The sequence below is a fragment of the Ammospiza caudacuta genome, chromosome 1 (assembly GCF_027887145.1).
Source record: "Ammospiza caudacuta isolate bAmmCau1 chromosome 1, bAmmCau1.pri, whole genome shotgun sequence".
Lineage (NCBI taxonomy): Eukaryota > Metazoa > Chordata > Aves > Passeriformes > Passerellidae > Ammospiza > Ammospiza caudacuta.
Window position 1 is genome coordinate 22,189,496 of NC_080593.1, and position 16,828 is coordinate 22,206,323.

At 37.7% G+C, this 16,828-nt stretch overlaps 1 protein-coding gene across 3 annotated transcripts in view; it reads right to left on the reverse strand.

Annotated features, from left to right (window-relative positions):
* Window positions 1-8,492, reverse strand: part of ABCB1 (ATP binding cassette subfamily B member 1) — a 48,471-nt gene extending 39,979 nt beyond the window's left edge. For all 3 annotated transcript variants that reach the window (XM_058814958.1, XM_058814951.1, XM_058814965.1), the window contains exons 1-2: window positions 8,336-8,492; window positions 1,097-1,211 (exon numbers count right to left, since the gene is read on the reverse strand). The gene's annotated coding sequence lies outside the window, so the exon portion shown is untranslated. The remainder of the gene's footprint in view (window positions 1-1,096; window positions 1,212-8,335) is intronic.
* Between the last annotated feature and the right edge of the window lie 8,336 nt (window positions 8,493-16,828).

The following is a 16,828-nucleotide window of genomic DNA, read 5'->3' on the forward strand; positions in this document are numbered from 1 at the left end:
TGAATACTATTCTATCAATGAGAATTTTCCTATATGAAAGGAATTATTATACTGTCAGAAACTGACAACTTTGTGTTCCTTTAACTATGCCGTATGCTCAGCTACAGGATAATGTCTATTGTAATTGCTGGACATTTTATTTTTCCTGGATGAAGCATGAGAACAAATCAAGTTAATGTAAACATCAAGCTTCTATTTGTGTTTAAAAGGAAAGTCTATTCTGAAAAGCATGTTTTAAAATTACAAAACTCCCCTCTTATTGTCTGTGATTTGATTTGGAGTTAATTTTTAATTCTCATAAGGAGGACTGCCACAAACCAATGTCACTGGATTCCTACTACTAATGTGCTAGTTTTCAGCTTTACAAACTCAGTCTTGTTTCTGAAAACATAACCATTACTTGCTGGATAGTTGCATTTAAAGTTCTATTATTGCTGCACTTGGAAAAATTATTTAAATAAATATAATACAGAACATTAGGGCTTTAAAAATGTTCAGGACTATATTTTACAAATGAAAACTGACAGGAAAAGATAAACAAAATTATTTTTTGTGCAGGTGGAAAACATTTTTCCCACTTAAATCTGAATAAAATATATAATACTATGACACATCCAATTTTTGTCCATATAATTTTTCTAGGCAAGGATACGCCTGGTGACATTGTAACAGTACAAGTAATCCTTCCCTCACCGAGTGGCTTTGTTTGGACAGTGACTGTTTGCCACACACAAAGAGCCCTTTGTGAACTGGGTAAACTCAGCTTAAAAGTATTCAGCAGTTACTGATTAGTTACCATACATTACCATTTTTTGATAACTTGAATTAATGAAATACTAAACTGAGTGTTAATGCCCATTAGTAAGAAATAGGGAAAATCTTTGTGGGCCAAGGAGTTGTCAGTGAGGTAGGGTAGAGCTGGCTTCTACTGCCCCTGGAAGGAATCTTCTTTGGGACTGAATTACTGTCTTTCAAAGCCCTGCTTTTCCCTTAGGGTTTTATTTCTTTTCATGATGATATTTTTTTTCTCTTGAATACCTAAACTGCTGCTTAACTTCATTTCAAGAGATGTACCTCTGTCTGCAACCTTTCTTACCTTGCAGAACCCCAGTTTTATCAATATTTTGCAGTTCTTGCTCCAAATTAAGTAATTTCCTTAAAGGTCTGAAAGATGGTTACACTTCTGTCTTGGATCACAGACAGCTGAACACCTGAGAAACAAGGAAAGGAGTTTACAAACTCCCTATATATGAAATATATAACAGCATTGATTTTATATTTTATACAGAAATCAAAGCTATTGACTGATTCCCTCGTACAATACTATTTAAAGCCATATTTTCTAAATGCTTGCATGATATTCCATACTATCTGTGAAATGTCTCAATCACAGAGGAAATTATAAGACTGAAAAACCTGTCATTCAGCTTTTCCCCAGTAATACTGAATTTCAAGTTTTTGTTTATTTCTATAGTTACAGTTAATTACATTTGGAAGTTCATTATATGTGGAAGACATATAATGTCAAAATGCTGTCCTGTCCATTTTCCTTCCTTCAGATAACATCAAATATTACATATTAAATTCTTAACAGGTGTTTGAATTCTGTACCTTCACTGTTAGTTTCCAAAAGCAAAGATGGAGAACTTCAGACTATCTGAACTACTTGGAGTTTTTCTGGATGTCTAAAATGAATTGTTCTTGAGACAAGTTAGACCTGTTACCCCTTCCCTGTCCACAACAAATAGGAAGAACTTCTTCTTTCACTTCACTTTACAGCACGTTCAAAATTTTAATGCTGCTTTCACAAGTGTTGCTTGTCATCTCTTGACAAAAAAACTCAACAAAACCCCAAACCAAAAGAAACAAACACCCCCCCCCGTCCCCCTCCCAGTTCCTACAACCCCTCCAGGCAGAATTGGTGTTTTTGGTCTTTGACATTACTACCCTCTTGACACAAAACTATTTCAAAGATTTGGGGTTTTTTCAGGAAAGTAGCCCCAAACTAAGGGTTATTTCAATAATAGGCAAATATTTTTAATTTCTCTAAATAATTTGACTTCCACTTTCTGTGGCAGTATGAAAGCATACTTACTTATTTTATTTGATCTTAGACTTTGGATTTCATAGCTGTGGTGAAGTGACTAAAGATAATCCTCTCATAAGACATTGGTTACAGCACTGTGACCATGTTCTGCACGTTGTCTTTAACCACAAATTGCCTTGCTCCTTTTTGATGTTTACAGTAAAACAAATGATTGTGCACTCTAAGGTAAAAGTGTTTCTGCAGGCAGTTGGATACTGTGCAGACACATGTTCACAGGCTTCAAACCTTTCAAACATCCATAACCACAGACAATAGAGGCAATGCTCCCTCATATAATTTTTTCTTCCAGAAACATCTGCCATGTACCAGACCTCTGCCTTACATGTCAAGACCAATGATGCCTGACAGCAATCCTGGGAGACTCACCGGGAAGATTCCAGTTATGATATCAAGATATGTCTGCTTGTGATCATTTTGCAAGAAACAGTTCTAAAGAGCCTGGAGGAAATAACTCTTCACCATGCAAGACTTCAGCAACTAGAAAATCAGATTTCTCTATTTTGTGGCCAGCTACATTGTGGCTACAGTAACTGAACAGGCAATTGCCTACAGTCTTTGTAGTGACTCAGATTTGATGCTCTCATGTCTGATTAATCTACTTGCATCTTCTCTAAATCCCTATTTTCCTAATTCCATAAAGGATCTTTAATCTTAATTTCCATAAATTCATCATAAGATCATTAAAATGTATTTGGATTACAACAAATTTTATCATTCTGTCTGCAGGTATTATCCTTGCTAAGGGAAAACATCATTTTTCCATACACTTCCCACTGAAACTTGAATTTATTTGACTATGCATAGCAAATCCAGATTTCAGGGCATTTTTCTTATTTATTTCTTACTGATGCCTAAGTATAAACTTTGTGTAAAAGTGACATAACCTATTAAACAGTAATGCAATCAATGAAACTTAAGAAGTGCTAATCATGGCCAAACTCATTTGAGTAATACTAGTAAATTCAGACCTTCCTGCCAAGAAACAAGAAAGCACCCACATAAGATATTTAACTACTCAGCGAGCCTCAGAGGTCTTCCTCAATGTTCCTCCCCTTCCCTGTGTGGACAGTGAAGTCACGACATGATTTCCTACTTCCCAGACAGAATGGAAGATAAAGGCTGCAGGTCAGAGGCAGAAGGACTGGCAGGTGGCTCCCCAAATGTTGATATTCATGGGAACCCTTGAATCACAAGGCTTTGGACAGTGTTGCAGCACCACAAAATGATAATTGAAGGAACAAAGTGATCTCTGCTCATATTCCAACTTCCTCACTCTTTGCACTCTAGACATCCTCCTTTCTGACTCAGCCCTGTCATGACCTCTGCACAGTTTACATTCTGCTCGCATGCAATGACACATGAGCCGGTGTGAGCGCCCTGATAGTACATGTATACCTTGATTTCTTTTTAAAGTCAACAATAAATCATGAATGATTAACAGCTCACCCTGATTGAATAAAGTGTTCAGAGCAGGCCTGTTGCTCTGAACATGGAAAACATTCAAGAAAGCAACTCTCAGCATCTCATTTGAGCACTAATCAAACCAAGATATCTCCTATTGTAAGGAGAAATCTACTCTCCTTGCATTCATTGTCTGCACCTGGCATGCAAGGAATGCTGTTCCAGTAGAAATTAGAGAACCTAAGGCAAAGGATCCAGAGAATACCTGTGGGCAAGGTATGCTTATTAAATGCTAATTGAGATTCCTCAATGGGAGCATCCTCTGGGGTTTCTGAATTGTCAGTACTATGAAACAGAACCAAATTTAGAAAATTGATCTCTTTTAAACTACTTCTGGTGAGTATCTATGAGATTTGGCATGCAAAAAAAGCCTTTTATCTAACCAATAGAAGAAAAAGTCTGGCAGTGACTCCATGTCATGGGCCATTTGCAAAAGACATTATAGGACTTTTCGTGGTGTCTGTAGATGGATATATTGCTAAATTACCCCACACCCTAAAGAAGAAAAATTATTTCTGCAGTGATCATGCATGGATGGCAATCAGTTAGTGAAGACATCCACCGAGCTGGAAGTTATAAGCAGGTGTGAGCAGAACCAGGCCAAGTTCTATAATGAAACTGATTCCATGGTACGGTGCACAAGAGGCAGGAGAACGTATCTGCCTAGGTTATTTATGGAACACCTTGGCAACACATTAGGAAAGAAAGATGCTTATTACTATATGTTACAAGACCATAAAAATTACTCACACACTAATGGCATAATCTAATGTGTATATGAAATGGTATGTTTACAAGAACAAAATAACCGAAATTCAGTACTTCATTTTGTTCCAAATATATACATGACAAAATCTCTTTCTGAATACTGGTGTGATGCATTGTTTCACAGAATAGACTTACAACCTACTTTCCTAATAGATTTCCACCTATAGTCACATATCAAGTAAACAGAACTATTCAAGAGTAGTAGATCTCTCAAGAGAAGCATGTGTACATGTTTCCTTCAGGCCCAAAAATGAAACTAAGTCTAAGTCATCATGAGTGCATGTCTTTTCATGAACTGGGGGTTGGATTGTGTTATCACATTTAATTTGTTGCAGAGTTCACCTTGCTCCATTAAATCCAGCACTAGAACAGACAATCTCCTCTGTTTCACAAAAGGGTGAAGTTGGGCAGGAAGAATAATGCTTACCTCAAGATTTCATAGAAAGATGTTCCCCATAAACATTCTAACCCCAAGAGCAGTAAAAGTTATCTTGCTCCTTTTTATGTGCCACCATTTTTGCAGTCATCAAAACATTCTTTGTGAGACCACAATGTTCATAGTAGTGGCTATTCTGCAAACTGATCTCCTCCCAACAGATAACATGGATACAGATAAGAACCTGACTGTCATGCCATATCAGATGACTCATATACATTAGTGTTAAACCATGATAGGAAATAGAAGAAAATAATAATTACATTGTTCAACTCTAAAAATCCCTTCTTCATATATATTTAGATTAATACAAGAAAAAAGAGGGGTGAACAATAGAAAAGGAAAAAAATATATGTATATCTTCTATATCAGCAAAATATGAGTGGAAATAATGGCAAATTCTTACAAAAAAATGTTACCTCTGTTTTGCATCAGTTTTAATCTAGCTGATAATAAGAACATTCAGGCTTTTGTCTCTCTTTGGATCGGTGTGTATAATACTAGTCTAGTGGTGTTTAAAGGTAGATTCTCAGTTTCTGATTTCTAGGTTTACCTTAAAGTTTCTGCAGTTAACCATTTACTAACTTGAAGACACACCCTGAAACCTCTACTGCACAGATGGATTTCTGCACACTCAGAAAGCCATTTTATTTCATTACCAGTCACCCAGAACACAACTGTCAACTATACTAGAAGGATATAAGGGAAACTCAAACTGTAACTATACTGAAAATTCAGGTTAAAGTGAAAACAAAATAGGCTTTTAAGACCTAGTTATGATGTTAAAACCAAAACAGTGGTAAAAAAAGAATGCACCCTGCTGGTTCCTCCTGACTGGGTTGTGCTGTTCCTAAAATGTGGGAGATTATTATAACAATAGTAGCTGACCTGACTGCAGAGCAAGAGGATTTGCTTAAAACTTGGGGCCACTGAATTCAGAAACTTTTAAAATGGGGGTTTCGGGGCTAAGGATTAGTTTTCCTTAACTAGTAAATATTGTACAGCCTCAGAATGGAGTATGATTATCAGCTATACTGCAGGAACAATTTTCTGCAAGAAATTTAGTAGGTAGATGTCTCAGAACAGTTATCTGAGCAATGCCAGGAGACTTGGCTAGCAAGCTATTCCATCTAGAATGCTATGAGACTATAAAATATTGTGAATTCTAAGATAATTGTTAGTATTGGCATCTGGGAATGTATCTGGTGAAATAGAACCACTGTCTTTCATGTGGCAGTGGTACAAGACTTAAGCTAGAAAGAGTAATTATCAGATGTGGCAATCAAGCAGAGCTACAATGGAAAGAGCTGCAAATTCAGCTTCAGCAGGTATGGACAAGGAAAATGGCAAGGTGACGGAGGTAAGAAAGAATACAAGGAAATCCCAGTTCTGTGGATCTCCTAAAAGGAGATGTCTACACACTGTAGACTATAGTTTTCAGAAATACAGCCTTAAATGACCAGTCTCCATTTAAGATAATGATAAAAAGGAACAGAAAAGGAAAAAACAATCTTCAGTGTGGGTTAAGCTCTTTATGTAAAAAGAGGTTGTAATGGTAACTGCAAAATATTTTTGGACAATATAATAAAAACTTCCTTTAGGGGACAACATTGAAACTGCTGGAAGAAAACATCGTAAATTTGAGAAAAAGAGGCAAAGCTTTAAGAAAATGGAATGGAATACATAGATTCCTTGCTGGCTCCTTTTGTCAAGCAAATAAAAAATCATGAGGAATGAAAACTATGGAAAATTATAGGTCCCTCTCAGCAAAGCCCTCAGGCATCATCTCTTCGTCTCAGTAACAAAGTCTAGGGAGACTCTGCTGTCTATTTGCCCTTGGTCTAGTGGTAAAATTGCAATATAACCAATGGAAATGGCCAATAGCCATATCAGTACTGGGTAGTCAAGGGAAGAACATTAACTACCACTAGTGCCATGCTGTTAATTGATACTGTAGTGTCAATTAATATTTATTCAACAAATATTTATTCCAGCTATAGCTCAAGAAAGAGGGAAAATAATAAAACTTGCAGCACTGTATGCATGAATGGATGTTCAAGTACCTGTATTAAGATCTCTGCCTGCAGTTAAATAGCTGCCAAGTTCAAGAGTCCTCCTGTTTCTTCAGGAATGGGAGGATCCCTTTTAGGAACACCAGGGAATTATTGGCACAGCCTTGTTGAAACAAAATGAATTAGCCACAGATTTTGCTACGGATGTTTGTGAAATTGGGCCTGACCAGTGGGAGGTGAGGGTGGAGTGATTCCTGCAAGTCATTGATGCTTTGTTATTAAGAATCCGGAGGAAGCAAAAACAGTGGATATTTGGGTAACAGAATTTCCTCAAGTTTTGTGTGTCTGTAATTTAAAATGTGAAAAAATAGAAATTGTGTTTTAATAGCAGAGGAAGGACTCCAATCCACCATCAACAAGTTTACTGGTAAGCAAGATCTTAGTACAGAGACCTATTATTTTAACATCCTATTTGTCCAGGGTTAAAAGCAAAGAAAAAATGCAAAAAGTGAGATTTTAGCACTTAAATAATGTAACCATCTCTCAGGTTGTTTGTGTGCCTGAAATTCGTGTAATACTAAGCAGATTATTTGGCTGCTATTTTGTTCCTGATTTAGCCAGTGCTTTCTTTGGAATTCCACTAACAGAGCACAGCTGATAACCACATCTAACTGTGAGAGAAATTAATGTTGTTTTATCCATGTTACTCCAGACTTTCAGACAAAATACAACACACATGAAATTACCATCAGAATATGCTATGTCATACCACACATGAATGGTATATCAGTACATGGAAAAACTAAAAGTTTGGTAATATACTCAAGAAGTAGCCAGCGTTACTCAAATCAGAGGTTTCAAAGCTAATCATGACAAAACTCAGGTACAATCTAAAGTGAAATACTCAGTCATAGTTTTAGGTTGAAGAAATGGTGATGCTGGTATCACCAAAGGGTAGAACTGACTATGAGAGTCCATGCATGAAAAAATTGTATTTGTTTCACTTTTGCAGCTGCTTACATTTTTGTGAGAATCATATTTGCAGAAATTAGTAAACCACTAACCAAATTAGTGAAGAAATCTCACAAAAAAAGAATTTAAAAAAAGAAGAGAAAAAAAGAAGTAAAACTGCATTAGTTCAAGTGCTGGCCTTTAGATGTACATTACTGTAAGCTGCTTCATGTTCAGCTGGCCACTACCAATCTACACGGTGCTGTTTAAAGAACACAGAAAAAAAATTATTTAGCTTCAAGATTCTTAACATTTGTGGGAAAAAAACTCTATTCCTTATTAAAAACCATGTTTAGCATTAGTATAGGCAATTAGTTTTGGATAGGCATCACTAGAGGCTGCTTTGCAGCAGTTCATATCACACATGCTCCACTAAAGTACATAATCAGTGGAAAAGTAAAAACTGAATATATAGCAAATCTAGGCTAGCTGGATGCTCACTGGCTTTTATAAATAAGAGCTTTCTGTAGAATAAGGCAAGCCTTTACCACTAGCTCTATAGAGTTTTTAATCACTGGAAAGAACAGAAGTGCACTTTACCTTTTTATGTGTCTCCCACCGGATAACAGCTCTGTTATTGTCTTCGTGCCACAGGTTATTCTGTGTGGTTCACAAATGGCTCCAGTTTTTATCAAAAGTATGGAAAATCCTCTATTAGATATGCTGGGAAAACTAAAAAAGAGCTGTCTGCCTTCACTCTGCACAAGCAAAAGAGCCACAACCTCTGCTAATGATGTTAAAAGAGAAACCCAAAGGAAATGACCTAGCTTCATACTTGGTTTCAGACCGGATACATCAAGCTTTAACTACTTGGCTACCAAAGTATGGAAATCTGGTGGCCTCTCCATCACAGAAAGGAAAACCTGAACATAGGTTAATAGAAGCACTGAGAAAAAAAAATTGCAGGTCATGTAAAAGCCTATCAAAAAGAAACACAGAGGTAGCAGACTTGGAATAATAGTCAAGCACACATCCATGCCAAGATTGTGGTAGTCCCAGTAGATTTGACATTGGAAGAAACAGCAAGCTTGCAAACAAACTGAAGAAAATCAAACAAACTGAAGAAAATACAAAGCAAGGTATAAAAAGATAGAGCAACTTACAACATGGAAATGAGGGTTAACGTAGGAAAAGTTTAATAACTGGAGCAAAGTAAAATATAACAACTACAACAATAATAATAGTATCAATAATAATGAAAGAGAGAGGGAGATAAAACCCAGGAGAAATTAGTGATGCACAAGATAGTTGCTCACCACTCAGTAACTGATGTTCAGCCTGTCCCTGTGCTGCGATCGGCTCCTCCCAGCCAACTCCCCCTCTTATAGGACATTCTGTGGTAGGAAATATTCCTTTGGCCATCTCGGGTCAGTTGTCCTGACTGTGCTCCCCCTGCTCCCAGCTCCTTGTGCAGCTCTCCACTGGCAGAACATGAGACACTAAGAAGTCCTTGACTTAGGATAAGCATTACTTAACAACAGCCAAAACATCAGTGAGAAACATCCAAAGAAAATGAACTCTATCCTGACCAAACCCAGGACAACATGTTAGGATACAAACAGACTACACCAGTATATGTGTATTCCTACCTTAGTCCCACATACCATGCAAAGTGGGAGTAAGCATGGTTTCCTAATTCTAGACTCACTGACAAAGGTGATTGAGGTAGTTCAGTAAAGATAGCTATAGCCAAATGTACCACCATGCAGGCATTTTTCATTGTATTTTTCAGATGCAATTTAAACCAATAAATTTATTTGAGACAGGAAACATATATTCCAGGGAAAATCATCAAGGAATTATGTGGAAGCCTGTGAAGAAAAAAAAGGCATGTGTTGCTATGAACTTCCAGTTCAAGGTAAACTGAATGGCCCAATGGGACTTTAAAAATAGCACTAAAGCAAAAAGTGAAAAATTACAGAAAGGTTTGGGATATTGCATCATCTTGTCATTGTAATGACCTGTGAGCCCCAGCTTCTCCCAGTTTCATGTGATTTAGAGCTATGCCTGGGAGAAAAAAAGCCTGCCCAATGTTTTAACTGAAGAATAGCTACTGACCCTATCTAAACACATGGAAAGAGATTAATGTTGCTATAGCAACTCAGATGGGAAGGAATGCTCAATGCACTAATAAACAAGCAAGAATAAACCACTACTTTGCAGAACGGCAAGGAGGATGGTGAGTAATGTCGCATATTTCCCACTCAAGTTTAAAGTCTAAACTGTAAATGGGATGAACTAGCTCCAATTATAAACAAAGCAGGATCTCATGTATATCAAGATAACTCATAAATGGAAAATAGCCTAAATAGTTCCAGTTTCAATTTTAATTATGGCAAGGTAAATAAGCTAACAAAAGCTAGAATGTCATAAGTGTTGCTGTTAAAATTTAAGAGTACATATGGGAAGTCTCACCAGAATTATAGCCAGCAGAAAGGCTTTTAAAAGATGCAGCATAAATTAATTATTAAGTTTTGTCTGAGCGAAGTCTGCCTGTTCTTATTTTTATTATTAACTATGTCAGGTTCAAAATTGTGACTATTTGCTTGCATAACAAAGGAAGTAGTAAGCACCCTGCTCTTTATTGATAATAGACCTTATCTGTAGTGACAGTGGAAAACTCTTTTGCACCAAAGACAATGAAACATTAGATACATGTCTCCAGTACTTTAAAATTGTGGTAAACAAATGTGAGGGCAGAACATATAGACTGCTTTTATTAAAGGGCCATTGCAACACTGACCCAGAAATGGATTTTGTGTGACTGAGTACAACAAACCAAGAGTTTTTATGGGTACCATTTTTTTTAGAGGGAGTAGAAATGGTGACTGGAATTTTGAAAACAATTATGTAGAAACTTTGAAACCTGATACAGATACACGTATTTGTTTATTTGTATATCAGTGGAAATTGTCAGAAGATTGTGCTCTGTGTAGAGAAATAAGTAAGCCATGCTTCTCATCTAAGTAATTTTAGGTAGACATTTACAATGTTCACCTACACCAGCAGAATTATAATATCCAGAACATCAGCACCCTAGGGCTAACTGGAATCTTCATAATTAAAACATTAAGGAATCACAGAAAACTGAGCAAATAGCTGAAAAAGAAAAAGAGTCACGAGTAAGCACCAAGTAGTGAAAAGACATATTGCTTCAGAGAATCAACAACCACTAAGATCAGGAAAGAATGAAGAAACCTTGAATCTACTATGGTAATTTTAGAGGAGAGTCAAGCACTGTTACAAGAATACAATATTTTAGCCATAAATCATTATCTGTGTATTAACTAGAAGTCTTTTTGTTACAGCTTGCAGTATGTCTTGTAGTGTGTGACAGAAGACCTGGGGCTATCTGGAGCTATTGCAAAAAAGACCAACACAGATTTTGCAAGAAAATCACAAGACTGAAGCAGGGTGACAGTGCACTTACCTGTTCTGAGGCAGTACCCAGCCTTGAGCAGGCAGAGTGTGAGACTGGGTTCAGAATCACAGAATTACAGAACGGTTGAGGCTGGAAAGTCATTTGGTCCAACCTCTCTGCTCACACAGGGTCCCCTACAGCCCATTACTCATGGGGACTTTGCGTCCAGATGGCTTCTGAATAGGTGGTTTCTCTTCCAGGGAAGGAGACTCCACAACCGTTCTGGGAAAGCTGCTCCAGTGCTCAGTTACCATCACAGTAAAGTTGTTCTTCCTTATATTTAAGGTGCAATTTCCTGTGCATCAGTTTCTCCCTGTTGTCTCTTGTCCTCTTCCTTGGAAGCACTGAGAAGAGCCTGGTCCATCCTCTTGACCCCCTCCCTTCAGATACTGACAGACATGGATGAGGTCCCCTCTCAGCTGCCTCTTCTCAAGGCTGAACAGACCCAGCTCCCCCAGCCTTTCCTTGCAACAGAGATGCTCCTGTCCCCCGATCATCTTTGTTCTCCTCTGCTGGACCCACCCCAGGACCTTCAGGTCTCTCTTGTACTGATGATCTCAAAACTGGACACAGCACTCCAGATGTGGCCTCACCAGGGCTGAGTAGAGGGGCAGGATCAACTCCCTTGACCTGTTGGCAATTCCCTTCCTAATGCACCCCAGGATACCATTGGCCTTCAAGGTCACAAGGGCACTGCTGGCTCATGGACAGCTTGTTGTCCACCAGGACTCCCAGGTCCTTGTCCTCAGAGCTACCTCCCAGCAGGTCAGTTCCTGGCCTGTACTGATGTGTGGGATTATTCTTCCCCACGTACAAGATCCTGTATTTGTCTTTGTTAAATTTCAAAAGAGTAAGAGCCTGAATGAGAGATGCAGGACTCCAGGCAGCTCTTCAAAACACAGTTTATTACATCCAAGACAGTCCAGGGCGACAGAACCTGTGCCTACAGCTGTCAGCTCCAGCTGCAGGCAGGCCTGGAGACCCTTTGGTTTTGGTTACAATGCATTATATACTTTTCTTTGCCGAGCATCTTAATACAGAAGAACCAATCTATACCTTAACTTTTACCTATTGCCTGTCATAACTGCTATAATTACCATATTCATGTTACTATTCTCCAATCACTAAAAGTTAGGATGTTACAGTTTAAGCTACAAGTTGTTTTTCAGTTTTCTTGCAGTGGAAAATTCTGAGACCTTTTTTCTACTTGCAACATTTGCTGGCTTGTTTGCCTGTGCTATCTTTCTGCTTGGTAAAAACATCTTCTTGTTTGAGGTGGGTTTATCCTTTCCTCTAAGTTATAAAAACCTCTTCTAACATACCCTTTGCCTTCTTAGTTATCCAGTGAGACTGGCTCAGCCATTCTTTTCCTCTATATCAAAACTTGCTTTCATCTCTATTTCTTCTTCAGATTTTACATTCAAAAATCTTTCTGCCAAGTATACATATCTCTGAAACTTTCTTGTCAAACTTTTATCCTTCCCAACACAAAATGTTCTGCTCTGCCAATCCCTCCAGCCTGTGAAGGTCCCTCTGAAGGGCTGCATGGCACTTCAGGGCATCATTCACTCCTCTCAGCTTCGTGTCACCAGTGAACTTGCTGAGGAGGCATCTGCCCCTGCATCCAAGCAACTGATGAACAAGTTAAACAATTCCAGTATTGAACCTTAGGGGACATCACTAGTGACAGTCCAACTAGACCCTGTGCCACTGCTCAAAACCCTCTGAGATCTGCCATTCAGCCAGATCTCAATCCACCTCACCATCCACTCATCCAGCCCGCTCTTCCTGAGCTCGCAAGGCATGGGGAATTGACAAGAAGTTTGCCAAGGCAGAAGATTTTTATCAGTAAATATCCTAAGCATGATATAATAAATATTTGCTTGCCTTGAACCCTGACAGAAATACACTAAACCAGCAAACCCAGCAACAACAAACTAGCATTTTGTAATATAGCTAATCATACAGATAATATGAAACCACAGACGGACAGAGACTTGGGGTACAGTTTCCCAAAAGTGATACAGAAAATCATTCTCAAGTAATAAAATCTGAAAAACAAGAATTAAAGATGCAGAACAAGCAGGAAAGAAGCCTGGCAAAATCAGAACAAATTCTAGTCCTAAAAAAAAAAGAAAAGTTAAATTATTGGTGGCAGACAATCCTCTGCTTGTTTTGATTGAGAAGGGGTGTGAAACATTAAAACTTCAAGGATGGGAGAGCAAGAATGGGGAGAAAAATCATTCACCTAAATTCTACCCATACTGAAGAGCTCTTAAATCTGACCACCCCAACATCAGTGATTGAGATGCCTGAGAACTACAACAGCAATAGCCACAGCATGCATCTATATTCATTGCAAAAAGGGATATATTGCTCCTGTATCTGTAGGAAAATCATGTCAAGGTTTGAATTGCATACCCATGAAAAAAAGGGATCTTAACTTACATTTTTTATCTTCTATTACTGATCAAATGAGGCCACCAAGTGGCAATGTAAATATTTTAAATCACAAAGGAAAAGGGTAATAACTTTTAATAACATAACTTTAGAATATGTAAAAAAATAATCAAGAGAAATGAACACAGATCAAATTTTATGTGCCATGTCATAAAGCCATTTTTCTCACAAGTAATCTCATAAGCATAACTTTCAAAAGCTACAGTGTTTAAGTCAAGATGTCTTCAAATATTGCTTTCTTACTCATTTCAGGCAAGCAACCTTAAACCAACTTGAGTTTAAAAACTCAGAGATTGAAATTTATCTTTCCAGTCCTAAATCACAAACATGCTTCATATTTCAGTGTTTCATATTACTTTTCCTTGGCCATCTCTACTACAATTATATAATTTTGTAAAATTCAGGTTTATTCTTATTCTCCTTCTGCTCATGACTGTCACCCAAGTATGCTCTAAAAAGGCATATGGTACTGTGCTTTCCTCAATTCCTTTCACTCCTTCCAAAGAACTAAGTATCAGCAGTATGCCAAAAAAAGAAGGTGGGTGGAATTCCATGTTCTAACATGCCCTCAAACCTTCCTTTTAAAGGCTCCTGTACAGATTAAGATATAAGGATAAGTGCCAAAGGATATAAGGATAATAATGCCAAAGTACAAGATCTACAAATAACCTGAAAAAATCTGAGAATTCTCGTAGGATAGAGCAATTTGGAAAAGTGCAACTACAACTTCAAATTATACCTATCATGTTTTAGTACAAAGATGTTGGCAAATCATATCTGTGGATACCCAGATATGCTGCCAAAAAAAAAAAAAAAAAAAAAGCCCAGCAAAGCAAAAAGTAAACCCAAACAATTTCAAACCATGAAATTAAAAAGAGCAAGTGTGTATGCCTCCTACATATACAGAATCACAGAATTGTTCTGGTTGGAAAGGGTCTCTGCAGATCATCTTGTCCAGACCCCTGCCAAGACAGGGTCACCTGGAGCAAGAGACACAGGAACATGTCCAGGTGAGTTTTGAATGTCTCTGGTGAGGGACACTCCTTGACCTCCCTGGGCAGCCTGTGGCAGTGCTCTGCTGCCCTCGACATAGAGAAGGTTCTTCCTTTATGTTGAGATGAAATGTCCTGTGGTTCAGGTATGGTTCATACACAGAGCCAGGCAGCTGGCTGGAATCCATGAGAAGTGTTCTGAACTATCAGTATACTCAAAATGACCCTAAAGTGCAATAGTAAAATATATCACATCTCACACCAATTTGTGTTTTGCTCCTAACTGAGGGAGTCTTATGCGATAGCTTGAGATCATTTTCTCCTGCTATAAATGACAATACAGTGCCAACTTGTGGACTAATCCTGGTCAGCAGCTAAAGCCCACACAGCCACTTATTCACTTCTGCTCAGTGGGATGGGGGAGACAGAATTGTACTGGAAAAGGAGCAAAACTTGTGGGCTGAGTTAAAGACAGTTTAATAAGTAAAGCAAAGCAGTATATGCAAGCAAGGCAAAATAAGGAATACATTTACTGCTTCCCATCAACAGGCAAACCTTTAGCCATTTCCAGGAGAGCAGGGAACAGTTACCTGGGAAGTGTAACCAAATGGTGTAACTCAAATGTCCCTGCTTCTTCCTTCTCTCCCTGAGTTTTTACCACTGGACACAATGCCCTATGGTATGGTTCCTTTTATCAGCTGGAATCAGTTGTCCTGGATGTACCCCCTAGCAGCTTAAACATCTTTGCATCAAGAATCTTAAGTGCTTAAACATCTTTGCATCAAGAATTTTTCCCAATATCTGTCTTTTGTTGCAGCTTTTGGCAATTGCCCCGTGTCCATTTGCTCTGCACTCCTCAGAAAACCTCTTCCTCTATCCTCACATTGGATAATTGAAGGCAGTAAGATTTTTCCTTAGTCTATTTTTCTAACTGAGAGGCTTTAAAAATTCAAGACTTACCACTCTATACTTCCTGATAAACTTATTGAGCTTTCCAAAGCAGCTGATGATATTAAAATTATTATTTTTTTATTCTTTTGAAGTCTTCTAGAACCTTTTTACATTTTCTACTTTGATAAGACAGTAGTGGAAGATAAACTATCTTTGACAAAAAGCAACAATTTTTAAGGAAATCCATTTACTTGAGGGCAAAAACCTATTAATATTGAAACCTAAGGCTTGGTCCAGCAGACAAGTCTGTTTTAATCTTAAATCTCTTTCAAGTATAAAAATAAAAAATCGCAGTTTATGGGGAAAAGGTGAAGAGAGAAGATACTTCTGTTTTTGATATATGTAGAAAAGTTCTCCTGGCTTTTTTGTTAAATATCAGTAATTATCCAGTATGTTTATCATCAGTTCAAGAACAATAAAGCTGGCACCTGAAGTTGCTCATCTGCAGAGATTAAATCTACTTCAGCCTTAGCTTGGATTTAATTGCAAGTTTACTCAATCTGCACAAATCTCTTAACAGAAGCTACAGAAACAACGGGCCTTAAAAAACCTCTGAGAAGAGAAAGAAACCTGAAGGCTTTTAATTTCTGAGAGGCAACAAGTAACACATGCAGCATTTCCCCCTGATAGTTTGAAAGAAAAAGTAAAGAACAACAGCTTGTTTCAATCTTGTACTGGCAAAGCCACCTAAAATTAATTTTAAAAGTATTATTCTTGATTCCAGGGTAGAAAGGATACCATCTTCAGATTTACCTATGCCTCTACTTCTTCATGATGTTTCTGGAGCACAGAGGAAGAGAGGCAGAAACAAAATAATGAACTACCTTACAGTGAATTTGAATGGTAATATGCTTGGGAAAAAAAAAAAAAAAACACTCAAGCAAAGAAGATTTACTTTAGAGAAGGCAACACAGTTTATTCACCATTTCATATCAAGTTCAATGAAGATAAAGATTAGGTCAAATTTACTCAGTTACATGTTGAGAGAGGCGAGAAAACAGCATATCAAGTAATATATGATGATATTGGATGTTTTGGTAAGTGGTAATACTTGAATCAATTTATGAGATATCTTCTGATAAAAAAAAGTTTATATGCTACTACATTTGAAAAATAGCCATCTATATGGTAATCTACTTTTCAAACTTCTTATGTCAACAAAATTCCTCTTCATGTAATAAAATTGTGCTGGACACGCTTCTAGTTTGA